At 37.7% G+C, this 19,441-nt stretch overlaps 1 protein-coding gene across 3 annotated transcripts in view; it reads left to right on the top strand.

Annotated features, from left to right (window-relative positions):
- RABGAP1L (RAB GTPase activating protein 1 like) overlaps positions 1 to 19,441 on the top strand; it is a 527,154-nt gene that overhangs the window by 347,548 nt on the left and 160,165 nt on the right. The gene's annotated exons all lie outside the window — the stretch shown is intronic.

Below are 19,441 nucleotides of genomic sequence, written 5' to 3'. Positions count from 1 at the left end.
CAGTATGGAATTATACCCCTGTTGACATGTAATTTTGTAAATCAGTATTAAATCACTAATAAAATTTAAAAAGAAAGTTGCTGGGTAGTTTTAAGCATGTAGGATTTTTAAAGTTTTGTGACTTTTTTTTTTTGTAACATTGTGATAAAGTGACTTGCCAAGGGTTACAAACTAAGTTCTAAAATATTTGAATGTGTAATAGCTGGAGTACCTTATGGATCATCCGCACATTGTCTCCTACTGTTTTATTTACAAATTTGTTTCTGAAATGCCTATCTAAATTTAACTTAAATGAAGAATGCAGAATGAGAAATTAAATCCTATTCAAAGTCGGAATAGTGTGATCACAACATATACAAAGAAAATTTAGGTGCTTGTTCTGAAAATTCTGCCAAATGACAGATTTCAGATCAGAGCAGTGAATAGTGCTGATGCCTCCTATTTAGTAGTGCACTTTTTTTTTTTTTTGCCTCCAGGGCCACCACTCCCATCAGCCATTGTTTCCTTTTTTTTTTTTTTTCCTTTTATTTTTCCCATTTTATTTGATGGGACAGAGAGAAATTAAGAGGGGAATGGGAAATGGAGGGGGAGAGAGAAAGACACCTGTAGACCTGCTTCACAGCTTGTGAAACATCCCTGTTTCAGGTGGGGAGCGGGTGCTTGAACCTGGTTCCATATGTGGGTCCTTGCACATAGTAGTTAGCCAGGTGCGCCACCTCCCTGCCCCCAGTACACTGCTCTCTGAAAGGAAAAACCCGGGAGTCAGCGGTAGCGCAGAGCATTAAGCTCACATGGTACAAAGTGCAAGGACCGGCATAAGTATCCTGGTTCCAGCCCCCAGCTCCCCACCTGTAGAGGAGTCCCTTCACAGGCGATGAAACAGGTCTGCAGGTGTCTATCTTTCTCTCCCCTTCTCTGTCTTCCCCTCCTCTCTCCATTTCTCTCTGTCCTATCCAACAATGACGACATCATTAACAACAGTAATAACTACAACAACAATATAAAAACAAGGGCAACAAAAAGGAAATAAATAAATATAAAAAAGGGAAAATCTATGAGTCCTGTAGTCTTAAGGTAATACTAATAATTCATTCTTATAAATACTCATAAGCTATACTGTTGGGGGCCAGGTTGAATACAAATGTTACTGTGTGCATGGAGCCAGGTTTAAGCCCTTGGTCCCTAAATGCAAGGGGAAAGTTTTACAAGTGGTGAAACAGTGCTGCACGAGTTACTTTCTCCCACTCTATCTTCTTCTTTTTTTATTTTATTTTTATTTTTATTTATTTTATTTATTTTCCCTTTTGTTGCCCTTGTTGTCTTTTTATTGTTGTTGTAGTTATTATTGCTGTTGTTATTGATGTCATTGTTGTTGGATAGGACAGAGAAAAATGGAGAGAGGAGGGGAAGACAGAGAGGGCAAAGACAGACACCTGCAGACCTGCTTCACCGCCTGTGAAGGGACTCCCTTGCAGGTGGGGAGCTGGGGCTCGAACCAGGATCCTTATGCCGGTCCTTGCACTTTGTGTCACATGCGCTTAACCCGCTGAGCTACCACCCGACTCTATCTTCTTTTCCTCTCCTATCAAATTTTCTTTTGTCCTATCAAATAAAATTAATAATTACATATATTAAAAAAGAGACATTGATAGGTACCCCATGGATTGTGGAGCAGTAACTTGTGCTCTATTTCTCTCATTAAAAGCAAAAACAGACAAGCCAAACCGAAGGGGAGGGGGAGAAAGGATGAGAGAGAGAGAGAGGGAGGAGAGGGGACAGGCAGTGGCACACCTGGTTAAGCATACATACCGTCATATCCAAGGATCTGGTTCAAGCCCTGTTCCCTACCTGCAGGGGGAATGTTTCATGAGGGGTGTTTCATTTCAAAAATGTTTTGTTTTTTCCTGCAGGTGTCTGTCTTTCTTTCCCCCTCTATCTCGTCTCCCCTCTCAATTTCTCTCTGTCCTGCCAAATAAAAGTAGAAATGAAAATTTTTTTTAAAAGGGAAAATAATGGCCACCAGGAGCCATGGATTCGTGGTGCTGGCATTGAACTTCAGCGATAAGTCTAGTGGCAAAAAAAAAGGGGGGGGGGAAGGATTAAGACTTCTAGGTTTGTTTTTGACATAAGGTAGGATCTTGTAACTATTTCTAGGTTTGTTTTTGACATATGGTGGGATCTTGTAACTACTCATTACAAGCTTTATATTTACTTTTAAAAAAGTTTTGTTCATGCGCAAGGACTGGTGTAAGGATCCTGGTTGAAGCCCCTGGCTTGAGAGTCGCTTCACAGACAGTGAAGCAGGTCTACAGGTGTCTATCTTTCTCTCCCCCTCTCTGTCTTCCCCTCCTCTCTCCATTTCTCTCTGTCCTATCTAACAACGACGACATCAATAACAACAACAATAATAACTACAACAACAATAAAAAAAAAACCAAGGGAAAATAAATAAATATTGAAAAAAAATTTAAATGTATTTGTTTATTTATTATGAGAGGAGAGAAGAAAGACCTGATCACTGATCAGCTCTGGCATAAACTGATAGCAGTGATTGAACTTGAAGCCTCTGGCATCTCAGTCATTAAGCTGGTACTATAAGAGGTTGAGCTATTCATGCCTTTCTGACCCTTTTTTCTGAAAGGTGACTTAATTTATACTGTCCTGACTCTATATACTAGCTGTAGAAAAAAAGACACTAGTAGCCATACCAGTTAAGTTAGATTTCTCAAGGATTGGGGGGTGGGGAAGGGGAAATGTAGACCTTTGATGGTAAATGTGGTGTGAAACTATACCCCTGTAATCTTACAATCTTGGTATACCATTATTAAAATGCTAATAAAGATAGTATTAAGAATTAATAACCAGTAGCTTTCTTACTTGTATTTGGCAGAGTAGTATACTGTCCTTTAGTTCACTGGAGTGACCATGTTCTAAAGTTGTCTCTGCTGGAGTATTGTTGATATGAGATAGTTAACGAGTCTTCTAGAACCCAGATTCATAATTTCTCTGGAAATATCTTGAAGATAATTATATTTTTCATGTCAGTTTCTAAAGAAATTAGTAAAACTTATCATAGGAAGAGAAGTAAATTTATAGGTTTTCTCATCACTTGTCAACTATGATTCATAATCACAATGTTGAAAAGATCTTATTGCTCACTCATATGGTAAGAACATCATAGAGGCTGACTTTTCCTTCTCTCAGATATGTACTCTGGAGCTATTTAAGGTAGATCTTTCAAAACATGGAGTAGGTTGTAATCACAGTAACTTGGGATCCAAGGCAATTAATGGTAACATCATTTATCAGAGAAAAACGGTTCTTCAAAATAAATTTTAGTGGGAAAATATTGTAGCTTACTTCAAGATATTTCTTTTGAGGATTATTTTGCAAAGGAAATTTTAGGTAAATTTTTATTTCCTGCCTGTCTGTGTTTTCTCTTTGCCCCTTCTTGTAGTTATTAAAGTATTTATATCAAAGCTATCCTTGTGCATGTGATAGTATCCTAAAATAAGAAATGATTACATAATCTTTAGTAGAATCATTCATCCATAGTTTTTTTTTTTTTAATTATCTTTTTAACAGAACAATTCAAATCTTGATGACTATGGATTGATGTTTCACTGTAAATGGAAAGCTAGGAAGTCCTCACAGGGAAGAGTTTACTTTTCAAAGTTTATAATTCTGACAAAATATATACTGGTCTGCATATTTTTCACACAGATGCTGTTACACAGGGAAGAAAAAAAGGCAAGGAGCTTACAATTTAGCTCTTCATTTCCTATTTTCCTAAACTATATGCTTTTAAGATTTTTTTTTTTCATTCATCCAAAGGTTAAGAATATGAAGTCACTTTGGAAGCATTCTCTTGCTTAGGGGATTCAGTCGTTCCTCTCCCCTGCCAACCCCCACCCCACCCCCCGTTAGGGATGTTATGAATAGTGTTGCTGTAAATATTCTTGAACTTGTCTTTAGATTTATACATGTGTGAGTACATCTCTAGAAGTGAAATTGCTGTATTAGGGCTTGCCTATACTGTTTTAGTAGATACCATCAAGCAGATTTCCGAGGTATTTTGAGTATTATTTTTCAATTGTTTTTATTCAGTAAAGAATCCTTTAGTAAAGGACAAGTTACTGCTTTTTTTTTTTTTTTTTGGTTTTAGAGGGCAATTTGGATGTAAAGAATCCATGTGGTAAGGGACAAGTTTTTGCTATTTTGTTTTTAAAAGACAATTTGGATCAGATTAGAGTTCATGAATATGGAGAAGAATGAAATTCATTTGGTGGTTGGAGTCATTCATTTGATCCCTGAACCTGGATACAGATAGGGACCAAGCATTGGATCACTTTTTTGTCTACATCAGAGAAGTTGCTCTGATGGGGAAAATCCAGCAAGTTTTTCAGTTTAGAAGCAAAATTATGATAGTTTAACAGTTGAGATAATTCTCCTTTGTTTACTTGCTTACTTCTTTATCTATAGAATGAAGCTAATAGTAAATATACCCAAGATTTATTTGTAGAATTTAAATTATGTATATAAAGTACTTAACACTATGCCTGTTACATAATCAGTTATTCCTGGCATTTTATTCTAGCCACCTAAATAGCCCCTTCAAAGATTCTTTGGGAGAATTAAATAGCTGTTGGTTCTGTATTACCTTTGCTATAACCTTTGTTTTCCCCCAGTTGAGATTTTGCTTCACTAAAAACAACATTTTGACCTTAATGATAGTTTTGCTTCATTTCATTCCTTTTAAACTAGTGATTCAAGCAGTCCTCCAAGAATTTTTTTCTTCCATCTTCTTTCAAAATACATTTTTTAAAAAGTATTTAATTTTGTCTTGACAAGATAACTGACAGCTGGTATTTTATGTTTCTTATTTCCAGAGTTCAGCTTTTAGAGAATTAACTATTCTCAGCTTTATATAGTAACTTGGTATTTCTTGAAATTTTAGGAAATCATTGATACTTCATATTGGAATATATTTCCTTTCTTCTTAGGATGATAAAAAGACAGTACTGCAATATCTGGTTAAATACTCTCTGTTAGGCAATTTTCAGAAATCAAAAGCTTTTGTGTTTCAAAAGACATTATGTAGAAAGTTGAAAACTAGGAGAAAGTATTTGCCAAGCACATATCTGATAAGAATTTTGCACAAAAACTAAATAAGGATCTCTTAAACAATAAAAAGATAATTCAGTTAGAAAATGATGGGGGAGGGAGTTGGGCGGTACCGCAGCTGGTTAAGCTCATGTAGTGCGAAGCACAAGGACCGGTGTATGGATCCTGGTTCAGGATCCCGGTTCGAGCCCCCGGCTCCCCACCTGCAGGGGAGTCGCTTCACAGAAGGTGAAGCGACTTTCTCTCCCCTTCTGTCTCCCCTCGTCTCTCTATTTCTCTCTGTCCTATCCAGCAACAATAACCACAACAATGATAAAACAGCAGGGGCAACAGAAGGGGAAAAAGAAAATGGGGGGGGGGAGGCAGCGGCAGGAGGCAGTGCATCTGGTGAAGAGCACACATTACAGTGTGCAAGGACCCAGGTTCAAGCTCTGATCCCCACCTGCAGGGGGAAATCTTCATGAGTGGTGAAGCTGGGCTGCAGGTATCTCTCTGTTTCTTTCCCTATCTCTCCCTCCTTCCTCAATTTTCTCACTATCTCTTTCCAATAATAAATAAATAAAACCATTTTTTAAATGACAGAATAATCTGAATAGACATTTTTCCAGAGAAGACATGCAAATGGACAAAAATATGAAAAGATGTTTAATTTCATGAGTCATTAGGGAAACTCACATTAAAACCCCAATGTTCTAGGATAACTATAATAAAAATAGAGACTAAAACTAGAGTTGGTTAGGATGTCAAGAAAGTAGAAACCTTATATATAACTTATAGTACATTTATATTTATATGTAAGTATTATATTGTTATATACATATAAAATAAATATTGATATATTATACTTGTATACTATGATAATATCTGTGCATTACATTAATGAGTTACTGGTGAGTGAGAATGTAAAGTGATGCAGCCATTTTGAAGAAGTGGTTTGGAAGTTGTTCCAGAAGTTAAAAATTGAGTTACTATATGATCCAGTAGTTTAACTCCAAGAGAAGTAGAAACAAATTAAAAAATAAAAACACCTTATATGTAAAGTAATACCAACAAAATTCATAGTAACTAAAAATTGAAAACAACTCAAATTTCCACTAACTGGTAAATGAATAAATAAAATGATTCTTGTTATATAGTATATAACAAGAATATATGGGTATACATTTACAATGGATATTACACAGCTGTGAAAAGATACTTTTCACAACACTGACATATGTTGCAATACAGATGAATACTGAAAACATGCTAGGCTAACAAAGTCAGGTAAAAGGTAACAAATTCCTTTTTAATGAAGCATACAATTAAGCTCATAGAGACAGAAAGTAGATTTGTAGTTGAAAGGAGCTAGGGGGAAGGGAGGTTAGGAATTCTTTTCAGAGTGATGAAAGTTTGAAATTAGATAATGGAGATCACTGTACAACCTTGTGAACATGCTAAAAGCAGCTGAATTGAATATTTTTAAAGGATCAATTTTATGGTATTTGAATTACATCTCAAATTTAAAATAATTTGAGGGTAGTGCTTGTTAAACATACCCGATATCATAGACTTGTCTTAACCCAAGATCTTAGAGGTTATGTCCCTAGAAATATGACACATGCCCCCACATTTAAAAAATATCTAAAATCTTAAGGAATGTTGATTCAATAGTTCCATGTTCTTACATACTAAAGTGTGTTTGGATTAAAGGGGATTAACAAATCATTTAGATTATCAGAAACAGCAGTAGCAAGGAATTATCTTTCCTGAATGGGAGTTATCAAATTTTCTAAGCATGATCTTTTCCCTTGAGGACTGAGATAAGAGTGTGCATTTTTAATTTCTTATAATTCATTACTTTCTCAAATTCCCATAAGTAATATAATAGTCTAAGGTAATGGATTCAGAGAAGCACAAAACTTAAAGGCAAATACCCAGCAATGTTTTCTGGAGTTGTGCTGTACTTAGTGTTTATTCTGGGGGTACAGACTTTGAACTGTTAATGTTTTCAAGGCTATTTTGGCAGATGTTGCCACAAGCTTCTCAAAACCAAGTTGACAGAAAGCAGATGAGTGTTTTAACAGCTACATTTCCTTAGCACTCATATCTGGACTAGACTTGTCTCACAGCAGTGTTGCAGAAGAAATTGTGACTAGAAATAGGAGGATATTTTATTTCATGGAAATTTAAGCAAAGAACAAGATTAAATAAATAGTTTATAGTTTGTGTTTTGTCCAAATATGGAGTAAAGATTAATCTGCTTTTCTCATAGACGATGTATGTGCATTCTCATATTTTCACTTCCACTAACTCAAAATATTATACATAATCATTACTAGTATTTTAGACATATTAAGAGTAAGAAAATTGGTTATGTAAATCTAAAACCTCTTTCCTGGAAGTATCAAGACATCTGGTATGAAGGTATGAAGTATCAAAATCTGGTATGAAGGAGTCGGGAGGTAGCGCAGCGGGTTAAGCACACGTAGTGCAAAGTGCAAGGACCGGTTTAAGGATCCCATTCGAGCCCCCGGCTCCCCACCTGCAGGGGAGTTGCTTCACAAGCAGTGAAGAGGTCTGCAGGTGTCTATCTTTCTTTCCCCCTCTCTGTCTTCCCACCTCTCTCCATTTCTCTCTGTCCTATCCAACAACGACATCAACAACAATAAGAACTACAACAGTGAAACAACAACAAAAAAAGGAAATAAATAAATATTAAAAAAATCTTCTGTGAGGGGTCTGGGTAGTAGCACACTGGGTTGAGCATACATAATAAGAAATGCAAGGACCTGCACAAGGATCCTGGTTCAAGCCTCCAGCTGCCCACCTGCGGGGGGGGGGGGGGGTCACTTCACAAATGATGAAGCAATTCTACAGGTGTCTGTCTTTCTCTACCCCTCTCTACCTTCCCCTTCTCAATTTCTTTTTGTTCTATCCAACAACAACAACAGTGGAAAATAGATGCCTCCAGGAGCTGTGGATCTGTAGTGCCGGCATGAGCCCCAGTGATAACCCTGGCGGGGGGGGGGGGGGTCAGGTGTGGTTTGGTGTGATTAATACCAACTACTCTTACTTTGACTAGTTTTGTTTCTTCCTTTGGCAATACAAATAGATGAAAAATCTTAAAAATTCTATACTTATATGATTCTTCAAAGATTCTGTACTTATACACTTTAATGGTTTTGTTTTTTGTAATACTGACAGTATGCTGTAGTGTAAGTAGTTTGTTCATTTAGGGTGTGGGCATGAAGCTGATTAACTTCCCCTACTTCTTCTTATTTCATGCATTGCCAGTACTGATAATGGCTAACAGGAGTCTCCTATTGTCCCTCAGCTTGAAGGACAATGATCCTTCTTTCTTCCAAAATATGAAGCTTCAGAATCTTGCTTGTATGCATTAGTACAAACTGACCCAGGCTGGGCTGTACACCAACATTCACTGTGTCTGTTGTAGACCAGCCACTAAACTTAATAGCAGAGATGAAGAACTAGCATACTTCATGATGAGGTAGGTTGGAGCAATCCAATACAAATAAGAAATATTCTTATTGTATTGAAAAATAGGAATTCACCATTTTTATTAATCAAAATCATTTAATATTGGTGATTTACTATAATTCAAACTATTAGTCAAAACAGTGATATATTAGAGATGAAGTCCAAAGAGATAGGAACATCTGATGCAAACTGGGGTGGGGAAGTGGTGATAAATGGCAGCCTGTGGGGAGTCGGGCAGTAACGCAACGGATTAAGTGCATGTGACGCAAAGCACAAGGACCTGAGCAAGGATCCTGGTTCGAGCCCTGGCTCCCCACCTGCAGGGGCGTCACTACACAGGCGGTGAAGTAGGTCTGCAGGTGTCTATCTTTCTCTCCCCCCTCTCTGTCTTCCCCTCCTCTCTACATTTCTCTGTGTCCTATCCAACAATGACAACATCAATAACAACAACAATAACTACAACAACAATGAAAAACAACAAGGGCAACAAAAGGGAAAATAAATAAATAAATAAATATAAAAAGGGCAGCCTATGGTTTAGTCATAATCACTGTTTAAGCAATGGATGACGTGTTCTGTGCTTTCTTCTTGGCACATTTGCCTTTTATGTGTCTGTTAGTCTTCCAAATTCAAAGCTTCTTTTAAAGTTGACTATCCAAGATTAAAACTTCATTTTTTAGTTTTGTATTTTGCTCCACATAAGAGCAAATGAAATACTAATTTGGTAGAAATACTTCCTTCAAATGTTTAAGCAAATTCTTTTGTCTAATGAGATGTAACACATGTGCCTTGGGTCTTTTCTGCCCCTCACACACAGCTCTCCTTAGGACTTGGCAGGCCATAGTTTGGGAAGTACAGTTAAAAACAAAGGGGAAACTACTGACAGTTTAAATCAGGATAATGGCACAATGAAATATAATGGATATTTTAGAAAGATGTTTCTGGGAGAGTTCCACTAGCTCGGTTGTAATAGTGATATACACATTCAGTATTTAGTGTGTGAATACTGATATAGATTGTTAATAGTGTTTACTAGTCTGTCCTCTACTGCTTATCTCTTTTATCTCATTTGTGTGGGTGAGAGTACACGAAGGCCTTCTGCAGGTATAATTTCACCACTCCTACACCATATTTTTTCCATGAGTTTTGCGAGAGGAAGAGGGAGAGAAACCGACCATAGCACTGGAACTTACCCTGGTGACATGGCCCTCCCATGTGATCAGCCCACACTGATTCATGGCAAGGCATGCATCCTAATGGATGAGCTATCCCTGGTTTCCACATGGCCTTTTATCTCTTGCAAATAGTATCATGAACTTGTGGTATAGCACCAAATTGTCTAACAGTATAACATTTGTGGAGAATCATTGGGAGAAGAGGTATACCATTTAGTGTGTGTGTTTTGATTAGATTTGCTTTCATAATAAAGAACCAATCCTATTTATAATTGAAGTAAAAAAAGATAAATCTAACAAAGGAGGTTAAGGACCTTCTCAATGAAAACTATGACATTGTTAAAAGAAATAGAGGATGATGGAAGTCAGGCAGTAGCTTAGAGGGTTAAGTGCAGGTGTTGTAAAACACAAGGACTGGCCTAAGGATTCCGGTTCGAGCCCCCAGCTCCCCACCTGCAGGGGAGTCATTTCACAGGTGGTGAAGCAGTTCTGCAGGTGTCTGTCTTCCTCTCCCCCTATCTGTCTTCCCTTCCTCTCTCTATTTTCTCTGTCCTATTTAACAGTGATGACATAAATAACAACAACAATAAAAAAGGGGCGCAACAAAAGGGAAAAAAAATAGAGGATGACACAATGAAATGGAATAATATCCCCTGTTCATTTATTGGAAGAATAAATACCATTACAATGGTAATCTTGCCAGAAGCAATCTAGATTCATTGCAATCCCTATTAAAATCCCAATGACATATTTCAAGGAAATTGAACAACACAAACACACACACATATATAATGGGAGCACTCCTGAGGAAAAAGAAGACAAATGGAGGCATCACAGTTCCTGACTTCAGTATATTACAAAGCAGTAGTAGTTAAAACAGTGTGGTATTGGAACAAAAGTGGACATATGGACCAATGGGACAGGATAGAGAGTCCAGAACTAAACCCACAGATGTATAGGCAAATAATATATGGTAAAGGGGCCAAAACTGCCCCGTGGGGAAAAGAAAGTCTCTTTAACAAATGGTCTTGGGTGAATTGGACAAGCATATGTAGAAAAAGGAAACTAGACCAACACCTAACACCATGGACTAAAGATCTGGTTATTGGTCCTAATGGTCAGAAACTGTAAAACACATAGCAGAATACACTGTTGAAACATTTTAGGATCTTAACATTAAAGGTATGTTTGGAGACTGTACCCCTTGGGCAAGGGAAACAAACAAAAAATGAATAAAGAAGACTATATCAAATTGAAAAGCTTCTACACATCAAAAGAAAATTCTATAAGGATGAACAGGAAACTGAGAAAATGGGAAAAAAATACTTGTACACTATATTTTAGACAAGTAGTTGATATCAATCATCTATAAAGAACTCATACAGCTCAACAAAAAGAAAAAGAGCAGCCTAATAAAAACAAAACTGGTAGGAGATAAGAACAGATGGTTCTTTAAAGAAGAGATACACAACAGAAAAACAAGATCAGAAGAGAAAACAATTAGAACCTGAACTGGAGTTGGTGTACTGCACCAAAGTAAAAGACTCTGGGGTGGGGGTCGGGGGAGAGTACAGGTCCAAAAGGGATGACAGAGTACCTAGTGGGGGTTGTATTGTTATATGGAAAACTGAGAAATGTTATGCATGTACAAACTATTGTATTTACTGTTGAATGTAAAACATTAATCCCCCAATAAAGAAATTAAAGAAAAAAAGAAGAGATACCCAGGGGGGCCGGGCAGTAGCTCACCAGGTTGAGCGCACATAGTGCGATGAGCAAGGATCCTGGCCCAAGCCCCTGGCTCCCCACCTGCAGGAGGGTTGCTTCACAAGCAGTGAAGCAGGTCTGCAGGTGTCTTTCTCACCCCCCTCTCTGTCTTCCCCTCCTCTCTCGATTTCTCTGTCCTATCCAGCAACAGTAGCAACAACAATAGCTGCTAGGAGCAGTGGATTTGTAGTGTAGGCACAGAGCCCCAGCAATAACCCTGGAGGCAAAGGAAAAAAAAAAGAAAGAAAGAAAGGAAAGAAGGAAGGAAGAAAAGGAAAGATACACATTACCCACAAAGGTATGCAAAAATGCTCCAATTCACTCATCATTAGAGAAATGCAAATTAAAACCACATTGAAATTCCACTCCATACTTGTGAGAATGGTCTTCATCAATAAAACAAGTTAAGTATTGGAAAAGATTTGGAGAGAGGGGAACTCTACTACACTGCTCACGGGAGTGCAAATTTGTGTGACAATTATGGAGAATCCTTAAACAAATACAAATCGAAATACCCTATGATCCAGCAGTTCCACTCCTAGGCATTTACCCAAAAGTAATAACACTGATGCAAAGGGATATATGCACCCCTGAGTTCACAGTGGCTTTATTCACAATAGCAAAAACTTGGAAACAACCAAAATGCTTTTCAAAAGATTATTGGATTAAAAATTTATGGGCCATAAACTCAGTGAAATATTATTCAGCAATAAAAAAAAAATTTTTTTTTGTCCTTTGGGATAAAGTGGATGGAATTGGAGAAGATTATGCTTAGTGAAGCAAGTAAGGAGGTGAAGGATGACTACAGAATGGTTTCACTCATGCAGAATATAAAGAATTGAACATATGAATGTGAAAAAAAAAGTCAACCTATATCTAAAACAGTGGGAGAACTACTCTGGGGGTGGAGATGCAAACACGGACCTTTGGTGATGACGGTGGTGAGACAAAAAAAGGAAATACAGTGGTGATATTATCTACAGTATTCTTCAGTATTAACTGAATTTTAGCAGTGATTTTTGAAACATGAAAACTACAGGTAAAAGATATACTTGAGATAATGCAAAAAAATTGCTTGTATAAAGCCTTTTTGTTGGTAATAGATATTTGTACTCATTAATGTCTAACATACTATTAACTCAGCACTGTAATATAATTAAGTTACTTTTACAGGAATAAGGCAGTATTTCATAATTTTTTTATTTCTTTTTATTTTTTATTATTGTAATTATTATTATTGTCATCATTGTTGGATAGGACAGAGAGAAATGAAGAGAGGAGGGGAAGAAATAGAGGAGGAGAGAAAGATAGACACCTGCAGACCTGCTTCACCGCCTGTGAAGCAACACCCCTGCAGGTGGAGAGCCTGGGGCTCAAACCAGTATCCTTATGCCGGTCCTTGGCATTTGTGCTATGTGCGCTTAACCCGCTGCACTACCGCCCAACTCCCTCATAATTTCTTAAATATGATATATATTGCTCTTCTCTAATAAGGTAATTGGTTTTTACAAATATAAACAATAAAATAAAAATATTTTCTTTCATAAGATATAGTTTGCTGTATGTGGGAGATGTAGGGAGTCAGAGAATATATTAATGTATTTATGTCAGCAGGATAATAATTTGTTTTCCTGTTAAGGTTTTTACTAGGGCTTCATATCTATGCTATTATACTTCTGGCAGTTTTTTAGAGGATGAGAAACAGGGAGAGAGAGTCAGAGAGGAGAAAAAGAGACATCACAGTATTGTCCCACTGTTCATGAAGCTTCCCCTGCTAAAGGATGCACTCGACCAGGCGAGCTGTTTCATAGCTTTCATGATAACTAGGTTTTTTAAAGGTATATTTATTAAAGGTGTATATGGGAGTATAAAAAGACTAATGAGTGATTTATTTCAAAATCATTGAAAGGGAATGAAAATTGGATATTGGTCTAATTATAGAATGAACATGAGACAGATTGTGCTTAGAGCAGGTACAGAATGCCAAAAAATTTCCAAATTATTTGAAAGTTAGACTTTGTCTTTTGTTTCTAAAAAATAATTAATAACTCATCCCCAACATCTAGGATACTAGATATACTCACTAGAAGAAATGTCTTTTCTTACTTACCCAGTCATTAATTTGTTTTAATAAATATAGGACACCTAGGGGGCCAGTCAGTGGTGCACCTAGTTAAGTGCACACATTACAGTTTATAGGGACCTGGGTTCAAGTCCCTAGTCCCCATCTGTGAGAGGGAAGCTTCATGAGTGGTGAAGTAAGGCTGTAGGTGTCTCTCTGTCTCTTTCCTTCTCTATTTCCCCCTCTCTTTTCAATATCTATCTCTTTCCAATAATAAATAGATAAAAATTAAAAAGAACAAATTAAAAAATAAATAAAAATACTAATAACTAAAATATATAAAGACCTCGCTAAACTCAACAACAAGAAAACAAATGACCCCATCCAAAATAGGGAGAGGATATGAAAAGAATATTCTCCATGGAAGAGATCCAAAAGGCTGGCAAACATATGAAAATGCTCCAAGTCACTGATTGTCAGAGAAATGCAAACAAAGATAACAATGAAATACCACTTCACTCCTGTGAGAATGTCACACATCAGAAATAGTAGCAGCAACAAATTCTGGAGAGGTAGTGGGGAACCCTTCTGCACTGCTGGTGGCAATGTGAATTGGTCTAGCTCTATGGAGAGCAGTCTGGAGAACTCTCAGAAGGTTAAAAATGGACCTACCCTATGACCCTGCAATTCCTTTCCTGGGGATATATATTAAGGAAACAAACATATCCATCCAAAAAGATTTGTGTATACCTATTTTCATAGTAGCACAATTTGTAATAGCCCAAACCTGGAAGCAACCCAGGCGTCCAACAACAGATGAGTGGCTGAGCAAGTTGTGGTATATATACACAATGGAATACTACTCAGCTATTAAAAATGGTGAATTCACCTTCTTCAGCCGATCATGGATGGAGCTTGAAGGAATCATGTTAAGTGAGATGAGTCAGAAACAAAAGGATGAATATGGAATGATCTCACTCACAGGCAGAAGTTGAAAAACAAGATCAAAAGAGAAAACACTAAGCAGAACTTGGACTGGAGTCGGTGTATTCCACCAAGTAAAAGACTCGGGAGTCGGCAGGGGGAGGGTTCAGGTCCTGGAACATAATGGCAGAGGACCTAGTGGGGGTTGTTATGTGGGAAACTGGGAAATGTTATGCATATACAAACTATTGTATTTACTGCCGACTATAAAACATTAATCCCCCAATAGAGAAATTCTAAAAAAAAAAAGTCACTTTGTGGCCAAGATTAAATAAATAAATAAGTAAATAAATATAGGACACCTCTTATATCTTGATTCTGAACCAAATGTAACAGATTCTGTGGTTAATAGAACAGACATGGTCTTTGAATTCATGGAACTAACAGTGAAGTGGGCAGATAGATAACAAGTAAATACATACAAAGCCATATATGTTTGGCCATAGTAATAAATTGTATATGGGTAAAGTATAAGATGCCCTTTGTAATAAGTGAAAATTGTATGTAGGGAAAGTATAGGTGCCTTTTGTTGTTGTTAGAATTCGGAGGCTCTTGCCGGGCGGGTCTAGCTTCACAGGCGGGTAACAGAGACACGGAGACAACGGCTGGGCAGGGAAGCTGTATTTCTTTATTCAGGAACAACGATTCATAAACTAAGACAAACTAATCACCAAACAGAACTCTGCTGTCTCTTTGCGGCGGCGCAAGCACTCTTTCTTTTACTCTGGAACTCAGGAACCCAGGAACTCTGGAACTCTGGAACTCTCGTACTGGGGAACCCTCTGAAACTCTGACACACTGGCACTCTCTCTTACTCTGTAACCCTGAAACTCTCGAACTCAGGAACTCTCTCTTACTCTGGAACTCTGAAACTCTCACACTCTCGAACTCAGGAACCCTCTCCCCGGGTTTTCTCTGGGGCGGGCCAAGCGGCCCGCGAAATTAGCAGGCCTGATCCAATTCTCTTGGCGGGGGGGGGGGGGGGGGGGGGGGGGGAGGGCTAGGACAAACCAATGTAAAGCATTCGACATTTTGTAATCAGCGAGCCTATTTTAGACTAGGGTTTCAAGCATGAACTGTTTGAGTAAGTGACATTTAGAGCTGAGATCTGAAAGATGAGTAGGATGATTCCGGGTGTTTGGGGGATAAGGGTGCATGTGTGAGGCTTTTGGGTGGGAGGAATGAGAAGAAAATCAGAACTTCTAGAGCCAAGAGAGCAGTTAGCTAAGAGGTAAGTAGACCCAAATTAAAACAGAGCTTGATGACCATGTGGAGGCACCCATGGGAAACAGGATTTCATCCTCAGTGCAAGAAATGTTGTTGGAGATCACTAAGCATAAAATGGCATTGTCTAATATATGTGCTTCAGAGATGACTGTACTGTTGGGAGATAGGGAGACTAGTCAGCAACCACTGCCCACATAGGAGCTGATGATGGTGAGTTGAAAGCTTCAGCAGAGGGACTAAAGCATGGAGGCTGAATTCATCTTTCAGAAATAGAGGTCATAGTTGTTCAGGTTGTGATTAAGGATTGAAGGCCTCTTTGATAGATTCTGACAACTCAATGAGAACAGATGAGGTGAGACTGAACTGAATCAGTGAAGAATGACCACCTAGAGCCAAGTGCGTTTTGTTAAATAGATTTTCCTTTATTTATTATTTGGACTGAAAATGGACTTGTGCAAGTGAAGGTCAAAGTTAACTTTAAGTTAAACTCTTAGAAGTATCATTTACCCAGAAAAAGTATCATTTTGGGAAACTGGGAAATAGTTCTTTCTTCCCAAAGCTCCACATATATAGTTTACAATTGAAAAAGAATATTATGCAGAAAAAAGGTTTTTTTGAGAGGTGTTTTTTTTCTTTTCTCTGCATCTGAAATTTTCTATTTGGAAAAATGCTTAATGCAAATTAGAACTACCAATAATATGTAATCATTTACATCACTTTACTTTTTATCTTTTGACCTTTCATTTTTCCTTTTAATCAGTTTTATAGAAACTGTCTATTGAAATCTCTTTTCTGTCAAGAACAAAAGATGGGATAGCTGCTTTATGTTTCCAAGAGTGAAATTAAGGTAACTGTTTGCTTTCTGAGTCAGAGAAAAAGTGCTCACTCATACTGCAACCAAATTTTAATACAGCAGCTTCCTAGATTTTGTTGTGTCCTAGAGCAGTGTATGGGAGTGTTTGGAATAAAGCAAAAGAATTAAAGGACTGGAAAGGTGGTTTAGTGATAGAGTATAAGTGTCTCACAAGTACTTTGAATCATTATTCTTCCAGAATTCTTTGGTGGGTTGAAACCTTCATGTTAGGATTTATATTGGGACTAATAGAGGCTAGTACCTCCACTAATAAGTTCTATTTAGAAATCGATTTGTAGCAGGTTTCTTTATAAATTGGAGTTTTATGCTCCCCCCTTTCCCTTCCTTCCTCCCTTTCCTCCTTTCTTTCCCCTTCACCTCCTCCTTTTTTTTTTTTTTTTTTTTCTGGCATAGCACTACTCAGCTCTGATTTGTAGTAGTGCGGTAGGATTGAACCTGGGACCACTGATGCCTCCGGCACTGACACTGATGCTTTCTCCTAGACCCTCCCCACACACTTATGAGAAGAAAGACTGCATGAAAAATAATTTCGTCTAAATTTTCAAAATTGAGGATTTTAAATCATCTATCACTGTTATAAAGATAATTACACCATTTGAATTATTTCCAAAAGGTAATAATTGTGACAGCTTGATCTTTATGGCTTCTTGATACTCCTTCACTAATGCATGCTGCCACCTGCTGTTTGTGTGAAGTAGATCATTTCAAATCACGACATAATATTCAAAAGAAAATGCAAAAAACAGATGAAGAAAAAAAAGAAACAGAAGGGAGTTGGGTGGTAGTGAAGCGGGTTAAGCGCAGGTGGCGCAAAGCGCAAGGACCGGCGTAAGGATCCCGGTTCGAGCCCCCAGCTCTCCACCTGCAGGCAAGTCGCTTCACAGGTGGTGAAGCAGGTCTGCAGGTGTCTATCTTTCTCTTCCCCTATATCTTTCCTTCCTCTCTCCATTTCTCTCTGTCCTATCCAACAACAACAATAATAACTACAACAATAAAACAACCAGGGCAACAAAAGGAAATAAATATTTTTTTAAAAAATTAAAATAAAAAAAGAAACAATACCTGTTTGAAACTTTGTGGTCAGTGATTGATCTGCTTATTTTTGCATTTTAAATTATTTTTTAAAACCTAATTTCAGGGAGAGCTGGGTGGTAGCACAGCAGGTTAAGCACAAATGATGCAAAGCGCACGGACCAGTGGAAGGATCCTGGTTCGAGCCCCCACTCCCCACCTGCAGGGGAGGTCGCTTCCCAAGCAGTGAAGCAGGTCTTCAGGTGTCTATCTTTCCTTCTCTCTGTGTTCCCCACCTCTCTCGATTTTTCTCTGTCCTGTGACTACGATAACAACTAAAACAAGGGAAACAAAAATGGGAAAAATGGCCTCCAGGAGTAGTGGATTCATAGTGCAGGCACAGAGCCCAGAAATAACCCTGGAGGCAAAAAAAAAAACAAAACAAAACTGATTTCAGGTTTTACTTGAGCCACAAAATTTTATACCATATATATTCTGTTAGTTGGTCTCCTTTCTCATACAGTTTACCTTCTCAGATTAAGACAGTTCTCAGCCTAGAGTAAGCCACTGATGCACATTATGTTTATTGATTGAATAAGTCTCACTTACTCTGTCTTTTGTGACTACACAAGGCACCTTTTCTAAAATTCAGACTTATAAAAACAGTTCAATATTTGGGCTTAGAGGCCAGGGAAATACTTCTGCTGATAGAGTGCAGATCTTACATGCCCAAGGCTCTTGTTTTAACTCTTGTCTTCTCTTCATATATGAAACTTTCTCTGTCTCATAGGTAACAAGTATATACTTTTAAAAAGAGCATTTATGCTATTTAGGGCTTAACTTGACTTCTGCAGTATAGTGGGTAATTCTTCCAGAGTAGTCTCCATTATTTGGGTCTGTTGTAGATTACTATCTAGTTTTGTTACAAGGCTATTTATGAAGGTATTGAAGAAAGTTTACTAGTGAACAACCAAAGAATTCACAGCACATGCGAGGGTAGATTAAAGGAACTAAGAATCTTTAACCTAGAAAAGGTTACCTTCAAAAGTATCTAGCATAGCACAATTACAAACAGGTGTTCTCTGTTTCCTCTGAGGACAGAACAAAGGGAAATGAATTTATACTATTGCAAAAGCAATGACAAGTTAAACGAGACAGATCCACTTAGTGTGGCCAGTAAACTTGGGACAGGAAGGATGCTTGACTTCCTGCTTGTCTGCCTCAAGTTCCCTGGTTAGTATCAGAATCATTCTCTTGTGCCTGAATAAATGCATTCCTACATCTCTGGTATGCACAGTCTGTCTGACGTGACTGTGGGAGGCAGTTCATGGTCTCTCCTGGCAAACTTCCTGAATTGTTACTGCCAACAAGCTCTGTGTTACCTAAATAATTTCTTGAAATTTCAACTGGCAGTTAACGAATAAAGACAAAGTTAATCTCTGTCATTTCCTAGAAACAAAGAAAAAAAAAACTATCAAAGCACCTCTTGTCTAAATTATTTTTCAAAGTTTATTAATCCTTTTATCTATTACTCTTAGGTTACTAACTATTTCTTTTTTTAATTTTTATTTATTTTTTATTTTTTACCAGAACACTGCTCAGCTCTGGCTTATAGTGGTGTGGATTGAACCTGGGGCTAGGAGCCTCAGGCGTGACAGTCTGTTTGCATAACCATCATGCCATCTACCCCTACCTGGTTACTAGCTATTTCTATTTCCCAGTGACCTAAACTTTTTT

Source organism: Erinaceus europaeus, chromosome 9, assembly GCF_950295315.1.
Source record: "Erinaceus europaeus chromosome 9, mEriEur2.1, whole genome shotgun sequence".
NCBI classification, from domain to species: domain Eukaryota; kingdom Metazoa; phylum Chordata; class Mammalia; order Eulipotyphla; family Erinaceidae; genus Erinaceus; species Erinaceus europaeus.
The sequence above is the reverse complement of the archived record's forward strand: the minus strand, read 5'-3'. Positions and strand labels throughout refer to the sequence as shown.